Source organism: Euphorbia lathyris, chromosome 6 (genome assembly GCF_963576675.1).
Source record: "Euphorbia lathyris chromosome 6, ddEupLath1.1, whole genome shotgun sequence".
In the NCBI taxonomy this organism is placed as follows: domain Eukaryota; kingdom Viridiplantae; phylum Streptophyta; class Magnoliopsida; order Malpighiales; family Euphorbiaceae; genus Euphorbia; species Euphorbia lathyris.
The window spans coordinates 73,830,032-73,845,540 of record NC_088915.1 but is presented as its reverse complement, the minus strand read 5'-3'; the positions used below and the strand labels follow the sequence as shown (position 1 = coordinate 73,845,540).

At 39.6% G+C, this 15,509-nt stretch overlaps 1 pseudogene; it reads left to right on the top strand.

Moving 5' to 3' along the window:
- The first annotated feature begins 12,807 nt into the window (after nt 1-12,807).
- LOC136233756 (dehydration-responsive element-binding protein 2D-like) lies at nt 12,808-13,474 on the top strand (annotated as a pseudogene).
- The last annotated feature ends 2,035 nt before the right edge of the window (nt 13,475-15,509 follow it).

Sequence of the window (15,509 nt, the reverse complement as noted above, 5' to 3'; positions counted from 1 at the left end):
TCCTCAGAGTCCTCAGCGTCATCCTGACCGCTGGCTTCTTCTTCTTCTTCTTCGGTACTGTCACCATCAAGTTCTTCCTCAACTTGTGAGATAAAGTGATCATCCAGTTGGACCTCATGTTCTTCGGACTCAGCTACACCTACTTGACATTGGGTGAAGTGAGAGTCACCCGGTACTACAAAGTCAGTAGGGATGGCGTTGAGGGGAGTCAGTGTAGAAGGTTTCTGCTTCTTCTGAGGTTGCTCAACATTTTCCTCAGTTCCAGGCACACCTTGCCTGCTTCGTTTCTCAGCTGACTTACCAGCTGACTTCTGCCTTTTTGCTGGAGACTCAACATCTTTAGAAGGAGTCTCAGCCGTTTTTCTTTTGCGGGAAGCTGGGGCCTTAGTCCTTCGTCCTTTCTTTGGCTCAGCAGTTCCCTCAACTTGTCCAGCAGCAGCAGCAGCAGCTTTTCCTTTCTTCAAAGGCTGTCCAAATTTTAATGCTCTCAGCGAGGCCGCTGTGATCTCAGTTCCTCGAGTCTTGTCCTCACCTTCGAGGTCAACTTTATGGTCGATGAGGATTCTTGTGATGATTGATCCTAGCCGCAGCGTGCCAGTACTTCGAAGGAAGCCAGCAACAAGAAAGACTGGCATATTGATGGGAGTGTATGTCAGCATATGTCATATAAAGCATTGCTCGAAGTTAGTTGCTGATGTAGTGCAGTTGATCTTTAGGTAGATGAAGTAGGTCAGCAAGTAATGAGCCATCTTCTGGTGCTGACCCATAGATGAAGCTGAGACTTCTCCTGAGTGGCCCTCAGGTTTGCAGAAGTTTTGTTCATACCCAGTGCCATCCTGATCTCCATATCTTTTCAGCCTTGCTCCCTCAGTTTTTAATTTGAGAAGATTTCCTAAGTAGAGAGGGTTGATGAAGATGGTTTTCTCTTTAACCACTGTGCACAGATAGTCAGGATAGGTTTCATCCCTAACCAAAAACAGCTCCGTCCAGCCATTTTGTGAAATCCACTCGCAGAAGGGTTGTTCGTTTTGTACGAAGTTTTCTGATACCCATCTTGAGGGCTCAACTTTCCATTCGCGGACGTTCTCAAAGACCTTGGAGTAGGTCTTGAATTTTACAGGTTTTCCCTGACAAGAGGTTTGGCCAGATTTTCCTTTGCTCGGCGAGGTTATTTTGGTAGGTTCCGGCACAGAGGTTTGCCTGGAAGTGTCATCGGAGCTGGGTTTAGAGTGGCCAGCACCGGAGATGTTGTGGGAAACCTTAGTCATTATTGAGGATGGGAAAGCTTAGAGGGATTTTGAGAGAGAAGGAATTTCTTAGCCAGAGTATTCGATAAGCGTAAAGAATAAAAATGGGGAATTACCCATTATTTATAGAGGTGAGAAATGGATCTTATCGAATCCATGTGTCAGTTTTGCCTCGGGATTGTGAACCGACTATAATCCTGGCATTTATGACATATACGGCGTATACGTCATTCTAGGGCTATACGCGTGCTTTTGCAATGATTCTAACGGATATAACACTCGGCGTTTAGAATATTAATCGTTTGATATTCTGAGTGGTCAGTATTGCATAAAGGGATGATTTCTAAGTTTAAGTTTAAACTAATTTACTCAGTGTGCAAGTTTACTCAGTATTTGCTGTTTAATTTGTTTCAATGAGTACACAGCAAAGACAATCATTCAGCATAGGAATTCACTCAGCATTCATATTTATTTAGCACAGGAATTTACTGAAGAGGATTAAACATACCAATTGATTCTCTCAGTATGCTGAACTGCTCACGGGCCAGTGGCTTCGTGAAGATATCCGCAAGCTGTTCGTCCGTTGGGACAAAGGTCAGCTTGATCTCACCCTTGAGTACATGGTCTCTAATGAAGTGATGTCTGATGCTGACATGCTTCATTCTGCTGTGTTGAATTGGGTTCTTTGAAAGATCAATTGCACTTTTGTTGTCACATTTGACTTCAATTGTCTTCGTTTGAACACCATAGTCTTCAAGATGTTGCTTAATCCATAGGACTTGAGCAACACAGTGACCAGCAGCAATGTACTCAGCTTCAGTGGTAGACAAGGCTACTGACGCCTGCTTTTTACTGAACCAGGATACAAGACAGCTTCCCAAGAAGTGACATCCTCCAGAGGTGCTTTTACGTTCCAGCTTATCCCGTCCATAGTCAGCGTTAGTGTATCCGATGAGTGTAAAATCATGAGTATTTGGATACCATAAACCTGCGTTCACTGAGCTTTGCAAATATCTAAGGATTCTTTTTACAGCAATGTAATGAGATTCCTTAGGGTTAGATTGATATCTAGCACAGTAGCATAATGAAAACTGAATGTCCGTTCTACTGGCTGTTAAGTAAAGTAGAGAGCCTATCATACCTTGATATAATTTGCTGTCTACTGACTTACCATTCTCGTCAGCGCAGAGGACAGTGTCAGTGCCCATAGGAGTGGATATTGGCTTGCAATTCTCCAAGTCATATTTCTTTAATATCTCCTTGGCATATTTGGCTTGACTGATGAATATGCCATTCTTTCCTTGTTTAATTTGAAGACCGAGGAAGAAGCTGAGTTCTCCCATCATGAACATTTCAAACTCAGTCTGCATTTGTTTGCTAAACTCCTTGCACATTGATTCGTTAGTTGCACCAAATATTATATCATCAACATAAATTTGGGCCAGCAGGGTATCTTTACCCTTTCTCTTAATGAATAAGGTTGTATCAGCTTTGCCCCTGACATAATTTCTAGTCAGCAGGAAACTGGTCAGCCTCTCATACCAAGCACGTGGTGCTTGCTTGAGGCCGTATAGAGCCTTTTTGAGTTTGTAAACATGGTTTGGGAACTTAGGGTCCTCAAAACCTGGAGGTTGATTAACATAAACCTCCTCGTTTATAACTCCATTAAGAAATGCACTTTTGACATCCATTTGGAATAATTTAAAGTTCATGTAAGATGCATATGCACATAGAATTCTAATTGCCTCTAGCCTGGCCACTGGGGCAAAGGTCTCACCGTAGTCAATACCTTCTTGCTGACTGTAGCCGTGAGCTACAAGCCTTGCTTTGTTCCTGACTACATTCCCTTGTTCATCCATCTTATTCCTGAAGACCCATCTTGTTCCGATGGTCTTTTGACTCTTTGGATGAGGCACTAGCTCCCATACATCGTTTCTTCTTAATTGATCGAGCTCCTCTTGCATTGCATTCATCCAAAATTCATCGTACTCAGCTTCAGCGAAATTCTTCGGTTCTTGAACTGAGACGAAAGCAACATTGCTGAGGTACTTCCTGAGTTGATTCCTCGTCATCAGGGTATTCCCAGCAGAATCAAGGATCGCACTCTCTGAGTCCCCTCTTGGGATCCTTATCTCTTTAGGTAGATTCATGTCTTGTGCTGTCTGTGTTTCAACAATCTCAGCATTTGTAGATGGGTCAGTAAAAGTAATCTTAGGTTCACTCTTACTCTTGGTCAGCCTTTTCGTGAATGACTCAGTAGCTGGTTCTTGGTCAGCAGTGGTTACTGAGTGTGGATCATCTTCGGTCAGCGGCTGGTATCTACCTGCAGGGTTAGTTTCATCGAACTCTACATGTACTGACTCTTCTAAAACTTGAGTTCGCTTATTAAAAACTCTGTATGCTTTGCTGTTTGTTGAGTAGCCCAAAAAGATAGCCTCATCAGCTTTTGAATCAAACTTTGCTAAGCTATCTTTGGTATTTAAAATAAAACATCTACAGCCAAAGGCACGAAACTATCCAATATTGGGCTTTCGTCCTTTCCAAAGTTCATAGGGGGTTTTCTTGAGTATAGGTCTAGCTAGAGCCCTATTAAGAATATAGCACGCTGTGTTAACAGCCTCTCCCCAAAAATACTTTGGAAGCCTATGCTCATCCAGCATTGTCCTGGCTATTTCAACCAGAGTTCTGTTCTTCCTTTCTACAACCCCATTTTGCTGAGGTGTTCTAGGAGCAGAAAAATTGTGGTCAATGCCGCTGGCTTCACAGAATTCAACAAACTTTTGGTTTTTGAATTCTCCGCCATTATCACTACGGATGTGAGTTAATTTTAGGTCTTTTTCATTTTCAATTTTTCTAACCAAATTTGAAAATGTCTCAAAGGTTTCATCCTTGCTGGTCAGCAAGATGACCCACGTATACCGAGAGAAGTCATCTACAATGACCAAGGAAAATCTTCTTCCACCCAGACTCAGCGGCTGGACTGGACCGAAGAGATCCAAGTGTAGTAACTCTAACGGACGTTTAGTTGAGACAATATTTTTGCTATGAAAAGATTGTTTGGTTTGTTTTCCAGCTTGGCAAGCGTGGCATAATTGATCTTTTTCAAATTTAAGTTCAGGTAGTCCCTCAACCAATTGCTTTCTTGCTAGTTTGGCCAGGAGGTCCATGCTTACATGACCAAGTCTCCTGTGCCATAGCCAGGAATTCTCTTCCTTTGATACTAAGCACACAGTTTTTGAAAACTTTTTCTCTAAGTCTAGCATAAAGACATTATCTATTCGAGGGGCAGTTAATATTAACTCATTTGTTTTACCCTCGTATATTTTACATCCAGTAGCATCAAATATAACTTTTCTCCCATTGTCACATAGCTGAGCTACGCTGAGTAAGTTATATTTGAGTCTGCTGACTAGGGAGACAGATTCAATAGTAGGATTACCTCCGATGGTTCCTGACCCTACTATCTTACCCTTCTTGTTGTCTCCAAAACTTACACTCCCTCCTCATTTACGCTCAAACGTGATGAACTGAGTTTCATCACCCGTCATATGCCTTGAGCATGCGTTGTCAATATACCACATCTTTGACTTCTCGGCACATCTCAGGCTTACCTGCATTGTAACTAGTTACTTTTAGGTACCCAATTCTTTTTGGGTCCTTGCTTGTTAGGTGCAACAGGTAAAGTATCATATTTTATTTTATGGCGACATACATGGACAGTATGGCCATTCTTTCCACAGAAGTCACAACTGACCTTCTGTTTAGGATGTTTCACTGACTTGTCAGCACCCCAGTGCTGAGCGTGCCAGCACACCTTAGTGGTGTGTCCTAACTTCCCATAAAAGTCACACTGGACTTTTCGCTGGGGATTCCATCTCTGCTGAGTACCTTGGTACTGAGTTCTCAGAGGACTGTTTCTTTTATTTGGAACCTTTAGTTGGTTTTGGATAGTTGTGACGTCCTTTCTCAGTTTCTTTGAAACTGACTGGACTTCAGAGACAGACTCATGTATGATCTTCATGTTATCATGCAGAGTTGTATTGTCCTGAAGAAGGAATCTGAGGTCACTCAGTTTGACCTCTTCCACTTCGTCACAGCGCCTGCTGAGTGCTCTAACTTTCTTATTACACTTCTTGACAAGTGTGTAGAGATCACTCAGGGCATTAACCATATCGTTTCTGAGCTGGGGAAGAGAAATTACCTCATTTGATTGCTCCTCGTCATCCGATGCGACGGATAGGTCAGCATGCTCAAAGATGCATGGCTCAGCAAGTTCGTCAGCCATGAAGCATATTTTCGCTGACTCGGTGGCCTCAGTTTCTGTAGATGAAGACTCATCACTGTCGCTCCAAGTAGCCACCATTGCCTTCTTCCCGCTCTTCTTGTCTTTCCTCAGTGTTGGGCAGCTTGACTTAATATGGCCGGTTTGATGGCACTCAAAGCATGTAATGGGCTTTGAGCTGTCCTTTTTGTATTTGATGTCGCTTGAGTCAGCTTTATACTTATCAAAATTTCTATAAGGCTTCTTAGAGTATTTGTCATTTTTCCTGAATAGCCTTTTCATCTTCCTTGTGAACATAGCCATCTCCTCATCATCAGTTGAGCTCCTGTCAGTGGAGCCAGCTTTCATGACAAGGGATTTCTACTTCTTGTCTTCAGATTTTTCCTTCACCTCGAAGTTCTTCATAGATATCTCATGGGTCAGCAATGAACCGATGAGTTCGTCATATTTGTAGGTGGTTAAATCCTGAGCTTCCTCAACTGCTGTCTTCTTTGCTTGCCAATCTTTAGGAAGACTCCTGAGTATCTTTTTGACTTGTTCTTCCTCAGTGAAGATTTTCCCAAGTCTCTTGAGCTCATTAATGATGTTGGTAAACCTTGCATTCATGTCTGAAATGCCCTCATCATTGTTCATCTCGAATAGCTCGTACAGTCTCATCTGCTGATTCACCTTGGACTCCTTTACTTTATTTGTTCCCTCGTAGGTGACTTCCAGCTTTCTCCAGATCTCTTCTGACGACTCACAACTTGAGATTTTATTATATTCTGCAGCATCGAGCGCACAGTGAAGCATATTGATAGCCGAAGCATGGTTTTGGAGCTTCTTAAGATCATCCTCTATCCATTTGGCCTCAGCTTTTACAACTGTTTGGCCAGCCACAACTTCGACAGGTACAAACGGGCCTTGGACTATAGATAGCCAGGCACTCATGTTTGTAGCCTGAATGAAATTTTTCATCCTATTCTTCCAGAAGGTATAGTTTGACCCGAAGAATAGGGGAGGCCTAGTAATGGACAGCCCCTCAGGCAGTATCTGAGTTGTTTGGTTTCCAAGGAGAAATCGAGTGCTGTTTTCGCCCATGGTAGGGATCAACTCAAGGTTGTTAGACCTTTTACAGTGAGCTTTTAAGCTCTGATACCACTTGTTGGTCCCTTGTAAGGTTGCAAGTATAGTTCCAAGGGGGGGTTAGGAACTATTTAAACTTTTTTGCAATTAGGGCAGACTTCTTTTTCTAAGGAAAAAGGTTTTAACAGCGGCGCTGAGTAAACAGCAAGATACTGGCTTAGTCAACTGGTGACTAGGTCAGTTTCTTAGCTTGAGTCAGGAGATAGCACTTAGAGTCTATTCCTGAGCTCAGACGTTTAACGCGCACAACTCAAACTTGACCTCTTTACTTGGTCAGTTTTTGGTTATTTTAAGCAAGCAATATAAATAAGGAGTTAAAGGTAAGAAATACTTTACTCAGCAGATTTATCCAGGTTTGGCTTCTTCTAAGCCTACGTCCTATCCCCGGAACACGTTCCGAGATTTTGAATCCTCTACTGAGCTCTTTAAAGGTAGAGCCTCAAACCTTTTACAATCTTAGCAACTGAGTATAACAAGAGTACCTTCCTCTATACCTCTACTCAGTCCTAATCTCTCGCTGAGTACTATAACCGAGTACTCAGCCTCTCCTTTCTATCTCTAGAAATGATAAGTGTTTTGTCCTATACAAAGATTTGTTAAGAAACTTTAGACAATTGAAACAATCACTCTAGACTTTTACACAGATGTATGAATTGTAGTGTAAGATTTGCTTTGCTTCTTTGCTTGCAGAACTTGTGTAGAAATTTGGTCAGCGTAATGGCTTGATCAAGTTCTGTGTTGAGTGAAGCTTCTGATGGCACTATTTATAGAGATGTCTGGGCATCGGCCATTTCGAATTTCGAAATAACCATTGGAGGGAAACAACTACCTGTCGTTGTCATCCTGACTTGCTCAGAGCTCTCGGCCAATCAGAATTGTGTATCTTCTGTCCTCGGTCAGCTCAGCAGACTGTCTCTCCTTTTATGGTAAAGTCAACTGGACAACATACTGTGTCGTCTGAACTTTACCCGAAGGGGAAATACTTTGTCTGGAAGTTTTCCTTGGCCAGCTGTTGTCTTGTATGTTTGTCGAATCTACTCAGCAGCTTCATCTTGAAGTTGTTCCCGAAGGTCTTCTAGATCCTTCTTTTGCTGAGTTGCGTTTTGTTCAAAACGGCAACGTCTTGACAAACGCGGGCCGAGTTGTACTGAGTTGTTTGACTTGGGCCTTGACTTCCGTATTGGGCTTGGGCCTTTTAATTCTTGTGTCTTATAAACAATTTTAACTCAACATTGAACAAACACATTAGTAGAATAAATCAAAGCATTTAAACTTAGTGTGTTTTAGAATATGTATTTCAATTATACTTAAACAATTTTGTCAAATCAAAATTATGTGGAAAGGTGTTTCAACAGAACTGATATTGGTTTCAACCCTACCGAAGACGTTTTTGTTCCACTCTCTAAGGACATGTCTTAGAGTTTTTAATTTATGACAAAGCAGTTGAGCCGGCGGTAAAGAGATGTGGGAAGAGGGCCGGTGATCAGAGATTACCGATTTGAGAGAGGTATGAGTAGTCCACATGGCAAGAAATCTGAACCATGAAGGTCTATATGTCCCCATGTTACAATTAACCAGAATAGGAGAGTGATCCGACCTGTGTCTAGGAAGAGCGGAGCAAGCAATGTTATCCCAATAATCCAGAAAAGCCTCATTAATTAGTGCTCGATCGACCGTTGGACCAAGTGAAAAAATGCCCTGAGGTGTCGACATCCAGAAGATTCCCATGATTAATGAAGTTGCGAAAGTCAGTGCACGCATCAGCAGAGGCTCTGGAACCAGTCTTTTCATGAGCGCCCATATTGAAATCACCTAAAACCAACCACCTCGCATTTGGGAGGCGCAGAAGACTATCTCAAAGTTTCCTTCTACCATTCACAGTAGTCTTCCCATAGACAAAGGAAACTGTAAACATGATCCCAGCTGAATTCAGATAGATAGAGATATGCTGCTCAGAACAGGCAAGAAGAGAAACAACACTAGAAAAGCCAGAAGATGCAAAACGCCATATAGAGTTGTAGGTATTACTAGTAATAAATGAGAGACCCAAGGAGTTCCAAAAATTACCTGGAATTCTGTCTAACCTGACCGTACGTTCAGACAAACAAAAGAGGTCCAGACGGTGCTTCTGATAGAGCAATCTTAGCGCTCAATGTGTTCTCGGGTTTGCAATACCCCTGCAGTTTCAAAAAAGTGCGATCATTGGTATCTAGACGGAGGACGACTCCTTCTCTTGGAGCGGCTTAAAATTTTGGGCGAGAAAGATGACCTTTTTGTTTTTTTCCTGACCGTATTCCAATCCTCCTCAGAATTGGTTATCTGTAACAACACTTCAGCTGTTGGCTTGACGCAACCAGTAGCTATTCATCCCTATCAGATGTGAAAGAATTAAGAGGTCTGGACAGATCCGTTAGTGGAATCGTGAAATCTCTAGCCTGATGAGGGTAATCATCTTCAGAATCACCCCATTTTGGAGCTCTTTGTGTGCTAGTTTCAGGGAAGTTATCCACGGAAGAAGTAAGTTCTGATTTGTGCAGGGCCATTTGTAAATTGGAAGTCAAGGGGCAAGCTTCCTTTTGTTGTTGTTGACCGAGCCGCTTCTATGAGAAGTGTTCGGTCTGCTATCCCATTGGGGTTTCTGTGGGTTTTATCCTTACCCGTAGCTTTAATAAAATTATGACGACACTGCACGACTGAATGTCCGATAGCAGAACAGATGATGCAGAGCGCTGGAAGGTGTTCATAATATATTTGAAATACTCTTTATTAAAATTCATATTTTATTTTTGGATTTTAATTCGGCAAATGCTATTACATGTATGCTATATACGTAATTCCAAATCTAAAATAAATCAGCTCGAGATGTTGTCTCGAATTAATAAAATTAATCAAAACAACACAAATTAACATGAAACTATTATTTGAGTTGATGATATATTTAAAATATTCTTAATTAAATATCATACTCCTTCAATTCAAGCAAATAGAACGTCCAGTCATGCCCACACATGCACTAGAAAATATGATGGGTGTTGATTCGAAACAAAGAGATCTCGTCTCGCAACTTGCATGTCTGGACGTGAAACTTTTCACGAGAAAATGAAACACATTAAGGTTGATTGAAATTTTGTACCTTATATATTTCTACTACAAATCAAAATGCCAATAATTAACAAAAAGGCCAATAATTAACAAACTTGGTGTCCTCACGGTCTCTACTCATGTTGGAGGAGGTTACATAAATGTTAAAGGGTGTTTTAGTCTTTTTAAGATTAAGGGTATTGTTGTATTTTATATTTATATATAAACAAGCTTATACTTGGCTTTTAGGGTTAACGCTCACTGTCTCCTTTCCTTCTTCTTCAGCTTAGTGTAATTTCATTTCTTTCACCTGTATGTCGGTCTTCATCGTATAAGCGCTAGTCCTCGGCAAGAAAAGAATTTGGCTGTGTGTACCGGAATAACAAGCTCAGAAAAGTCATAAAGATTTCAAATCAGAACATCCCCAAGGGCACCGTCCACTGATAGAGTTGCTTGACCTCTTGGCATCTTCATCTTGCTAGCGAGCCAATCCATACTGAGCTGCTTCTAGCCAAACCTCATGTCCATTTCTGCACCACTACCTCCGTTATAACTGAGTGGTAATGAGAGTCTTTGATCTTTTCTTATGTGAAAAAGAAATCTGAATCTATCTTTGATTGTTTAATTTGTGATTAGGGAGAAATCTGAATAGATCTAAGGAATTTTATATGTATAATCTGATTCATCTGATGATTTTAAGGAAGTTAAATTTTCCTTTGTAGGTTAAAGGATGGTCAAGAAACCCTAAGAAAATTCATATCCAGATATGAGTGCTTCAACCAATCTTCCAAGAACTCATACTAAATCAGATGAAAAAAAGGATATTATAGTAACGATTGCAGAATGTGGCCAGCGAAAATTTCCTTCTCAGACCTCAGACGAGTTGAAACTGCATGTAAGTTGGTGCTGCCCCCTGCTATTTCCTATTTACATACAGCCAAAATTTTAGAATACAAGAAAGCACAAGCATGGGGTTCTTAATCATAACTTATCTGAGTTTTTCTCGAAAAAGCTCCTTTCTGTTATTGATAGTTTTAAAGGGGATTCCCTGGCCAGAGCTACTCAGAAGAAAGAGGTTCATCTTGTCGGTTGGGTTAGGCTTAAGGATGGGGTGGTGAAGCTTAATACGGATGGTTCTTGTCTCATTAGTGGGAGAATCGCGGCTGGAGGGGTTTTGAGGGATGGAGGGGGAGCCTGGTTGTCTGGTTTCACTCATAACCTGGGTATGGGCTCGTCTTTTTCAGCTGAGCTGTGGGGTATCCTCTCTGGTATCAAGCTTGCAAGGAGTCTGGGTGTCAAGAGGCTCTCTGTGGAGTCTGACAATAAGGAGGCCATTGATATGATCTCCGATAATCATGCTATTTGTCTGAATAGCCAAAACCTCATTAAAGCCATTAGGAGGCTTGTTTCCGTCTTTGAGTCTGTTTATTTCAGACATATCTACAGAGAGCAAAACCGAATTGCTGATCCCCTGGCTGCTGCTGGACATGAGGGGATGCTGGGAGTTACCAGTCTTTCTAGTCCTCCTTCTTTTCTTTCTTCTCTTCTTCTTGAAGATAGGGTCGGGGTCAGCTTTCCTAGGCTGATCCCAGGTTAAGTTGTGCTTTGTTGTTTTCTTTCTTTTGTCTACCAAAAAAAAGAACATCCCCAAAGGTACCGTCCACTGATAGAGTTGCTTGACCTATTGGCATCTTCATCTTGCTAGCCAGCCAGTCCAGACTGAGCTGCTTCTAGGCAAACCTCCTGCTGTCTCTGCACCCCTACCTCCTTTATCACTGATTGGTAATGAGATTCTTTGATCTTTTCTTCTGTGAAAAAGAAATCTGAATCTAGTTTTGATTGTTTAATTTGAGATTAGGGGGAAATCTGAATAGATCTAAGGACTTTCATATGTATAATCTGATTCATACAATGACTTTAAGTTAGTTAAATTTTTCTTTGCAGGTCAAGAAAACCTAAAAAAATTCATGTCCACATATGAGTGTTTCAACCAATCTTCGGAGAACTCATAAGTCAGATGAAAAAAAAGGATATTCTAGCAATGATTGCAGAATGTGGCCGGCGAAAATTTCGTTCTCAGACCTCAGGCAAATTGAGACTGCAGGTAAGTTGGCCCTGCCCCCTGCTATTGCTTATTTACAAGAAAGCAGGCGCATTGTTTTCTAAATTCCCTTTTCTGTAATGTTTTTTATCTATTCAAAATTTGGTCGACTGAATACTTTTAGCCCTTGTTTGTTAATAAAAGATAAATGAGAGTAATGGAATGTAAAATATCAAATTAACCTTGTTTGGGAGTTGTTTTTGTAGATTAAAGGAATGTTAATCAAATTTAAATTTTTACTTCGTTTAACCTCCAAACTCTCACCTCAATTTGGTGTCAATGGAAATAACAGAAAGTTAATGTTCATTATGATATGATTTATGTTAAACTTTGTATGAGCAAATGCCTTACTCAATCCGAATGAAAATAAAATTGTTCTACTGATGAACAGATCAGTTTTTGTTCACAAGTTGCATTATTATTGACCCTCAAAATCATTTATTTCTTTCGTACTTTTGCAGTGTGCATGGCAAGGCGGTTGAAGAACAACTGGAAGCCTCTCGTAAATTACTCTGCCCAAAAATACTTGTTTAGTTCGACTTACATTAACTTCATTGGAGTGTTCTATTGCACTAATCACTAATATGTGTCTTCTCAAATTAAATTGATGATATCTGGAGTCGCTTATAGACTTTGAGTTATGTTGATACCCACTAGGGTAACTTTGATGTTAATATGTGATTTTGGTAGGTGATAAATTGTTCTGGTCTGTATCATGACCAAATAACATCACTGAAAAGATAGGGTGTTCGTTGAATCTTATATTTGCGAGAGATTTGTTGATATGTTATTATCATTACGAAGTAATTTTCATTTTCGTAGAGATAAATTGCTAAAATGTTAGTTTTAATTACATTCTAATGTGATTTTACATGATTTTCCATGGGACTGCTCATTTGTAACCAAAGGAATAAGTTGCTTATAAGTTATCTTCTTTTTTTCGCAGTTGTATAGGCGTCTCTGCTCATTGGATGTCAATATCAAGGATGGGTACTGTTGGGGAGAAAAAACCCAGCACAAGCTAGTTCGAGAAAAGGGTGTATGAGAGGCAAAGGCGGCTCTGAGAATGCACTCTGCACTTATCATTCGTCAGAGAACTTGGGGCAAATGGGTTGCTGAAATTACCTAATCGTGGTGCTAGTAAATGATTAGGTACTCTCGAAGCTGCTATGGCTTATGATTCTGCTGCAAGGAAACTCTATGGTCCTGAAGCTAAACTCAATCTTCCCGATCTTAATTGGTTTCCGGCTTCTTCTCATAACACCAAAGTTACCCAATTGTAAAATCAAATTCAAGTCCCGCTTAATTCAGGTCCATCCCCATTTATAACAGAGACTGATTCGAATTCGAGTTATATCTCCGATCCATTTATCCCGGCAAAAAACGGAGAAGAAATTTGGGGGAAAGGAGGATAATTAATCGGGAATGGAAGAGCTCTGGGCGAATTTGAATGTGAATCTCCCATTGTACGATGATTCGATTTGGGCGGAGGTGGCAATCTCTTGTTGGAAACTCCTTTCTCAGACTGAGGACAAAATGAGACTTCATCAGAGACTGTCTTATATGAGCTTCAGAGTTCTTGCTGTTGAGTGGAAGGGTAATATGTCCATGCTTCTTTGTTTACTTTCATTTCTATAGCCATGATTGCAGAATGTTGCGGGCGAAACTCAACTTTTGTTGGGTTTGGCTGTAACTCAACAAAAGTCTTCCTCTGTAGAGCTAGTTTATTTTTAGTTGTACTCTATAGATATTTGTAATTGTTCATGCACTTTTCACTTTTTGTTATATTGAGTTGTTTATTTCAATTGTGATCAATTAGAAAAGCTGCAGTGCATGAATTAGTTGGTGTCTATGTTGCATGGATATGGAACCGAAATGGACATGGGAACATGATACATTATTTCTAAAACATAATCTTCATAAAATATCCTACAAACGAAAATAGACACTGAATGGAGAAACGCTACAAGGAGTTGATGTTGATGAGATGACATTAGTAAAGAAAATATGCATTCCTCAGAACACAATAATCTCTTAATTCTATGATGTAGCAACAAATTAAAAATCTTCTAAAGGAAGTCTGCTATCTCATATGGCTTTCTCTAACACTCAGAAGTAGCGACAAGTTTCAGCATCCCAAATCAGACTTATTCTCTCTAATAAACCCTATAAAGAGAGTTAATGAATTGTGATTAGGTCAATCAATTTCATTGATAAAAAAAAAAAAACTAGTTTTAGCAATGGTTTTCTAGCATTTTCATATTTAATTAGGTGTTCTTTGTTCTTAAGTTAATTTCAGAATTAATTAGGGTCTGGTTAATTAAATTAGGTCCATATTTCACATAGAAATGTTAATTTTAACTCTAGTTGGGTGTTTTTTCTTCCCTTTTTCTTGTTCGTGGATCTCTACCACCAACCACGACATATCATCTACAGTCTTTTTTCATCAAAGTCTATTTCATATTCTTTTTATACTTCATTTCCTATATATATTATTTTGATAGTAACATTGAGATTGTCTGAAAGCATTTTAAATGACACCCTAAATTCATTGATAATATCACCAGTTGACATTATTGACTAATAAGAATACATTTTTGGAATGAGGGTTCAGATTAGAGGATGAACCCTATAATAGGAACAGTGTAACGGTGCCATTGGTTTATAATCATTTTATTGCATTCATTTGTATCCATTTTTGCAACTTTTTATTATGTTCATTTTATTCCATGGACGAACTTCTTATTTTCTTCATTTAGTCCCTAGACAACCCTCTTATATTTTATTCATTTAAAAAAAAGTTCCTGATTTTGAACTTTTTATTTCTTTTAGTTTAGTCCTTAAATAAACTTTTCAATTTAGTCATTGACCCATTTTACATCAACATTTATTATATACTTGTCTTAATTATTTTTAATTTTCTAAATACTAATTTTATTTTCTTTTTGGACCCCATGTGATTTGTGTATTTATTTTATTTATACTCTTTCGGAATGTTTGTTAGAATGGATATAGGAGGTGGGATAGGGATAAAAAAACACGAGACAAGCTATCCCGTGTTTGTTTGGGAGATAGAAGAGTGAGACAGATGAGTGATAAGTTTCTTATCCTGCAAATCCTATACCCGGGGTAGTATAAAGAGGTGGGATAAGCTCCTGCGATTTTAATAGGATGGAAAAGTCCATCTTATCCCTCAAACTAATGTTATATAGTTTAGATAAGGTTAAAATAGTAAAATATATTATTTTATTCCCATATACCAAACATTGAATAATAATTCTCGACTATCATATTTTTATCCGTATCCCAACCATTTATCTTTGTCTATCCCAACCTTTATCTGTATCCCATCCCAATAGAATACCAAACGCCCTGTTTGTGTATGCGATGATTAAACAATGTAGCATGTTAAAGGCACAGCAAAAATAGGTGTTTTATTTCTAAAATGCGACACAATAGTATGCATATACTTAAAAAGCTTTAATATTGCACAAAATTGTACGTTGGGGTCAAAGGTGGCATTTGCCTCCCCCACTTCATTAAACTGATGCAATTTTATCGCTAACGTCTAAAATGATGCAAACATATGTTATGAATCTTGTCATCTACATTTCACATGTGCGTCATTTTATTAGTAACAAATCACAAACATATGTTGGGATGTGAAAAAAAT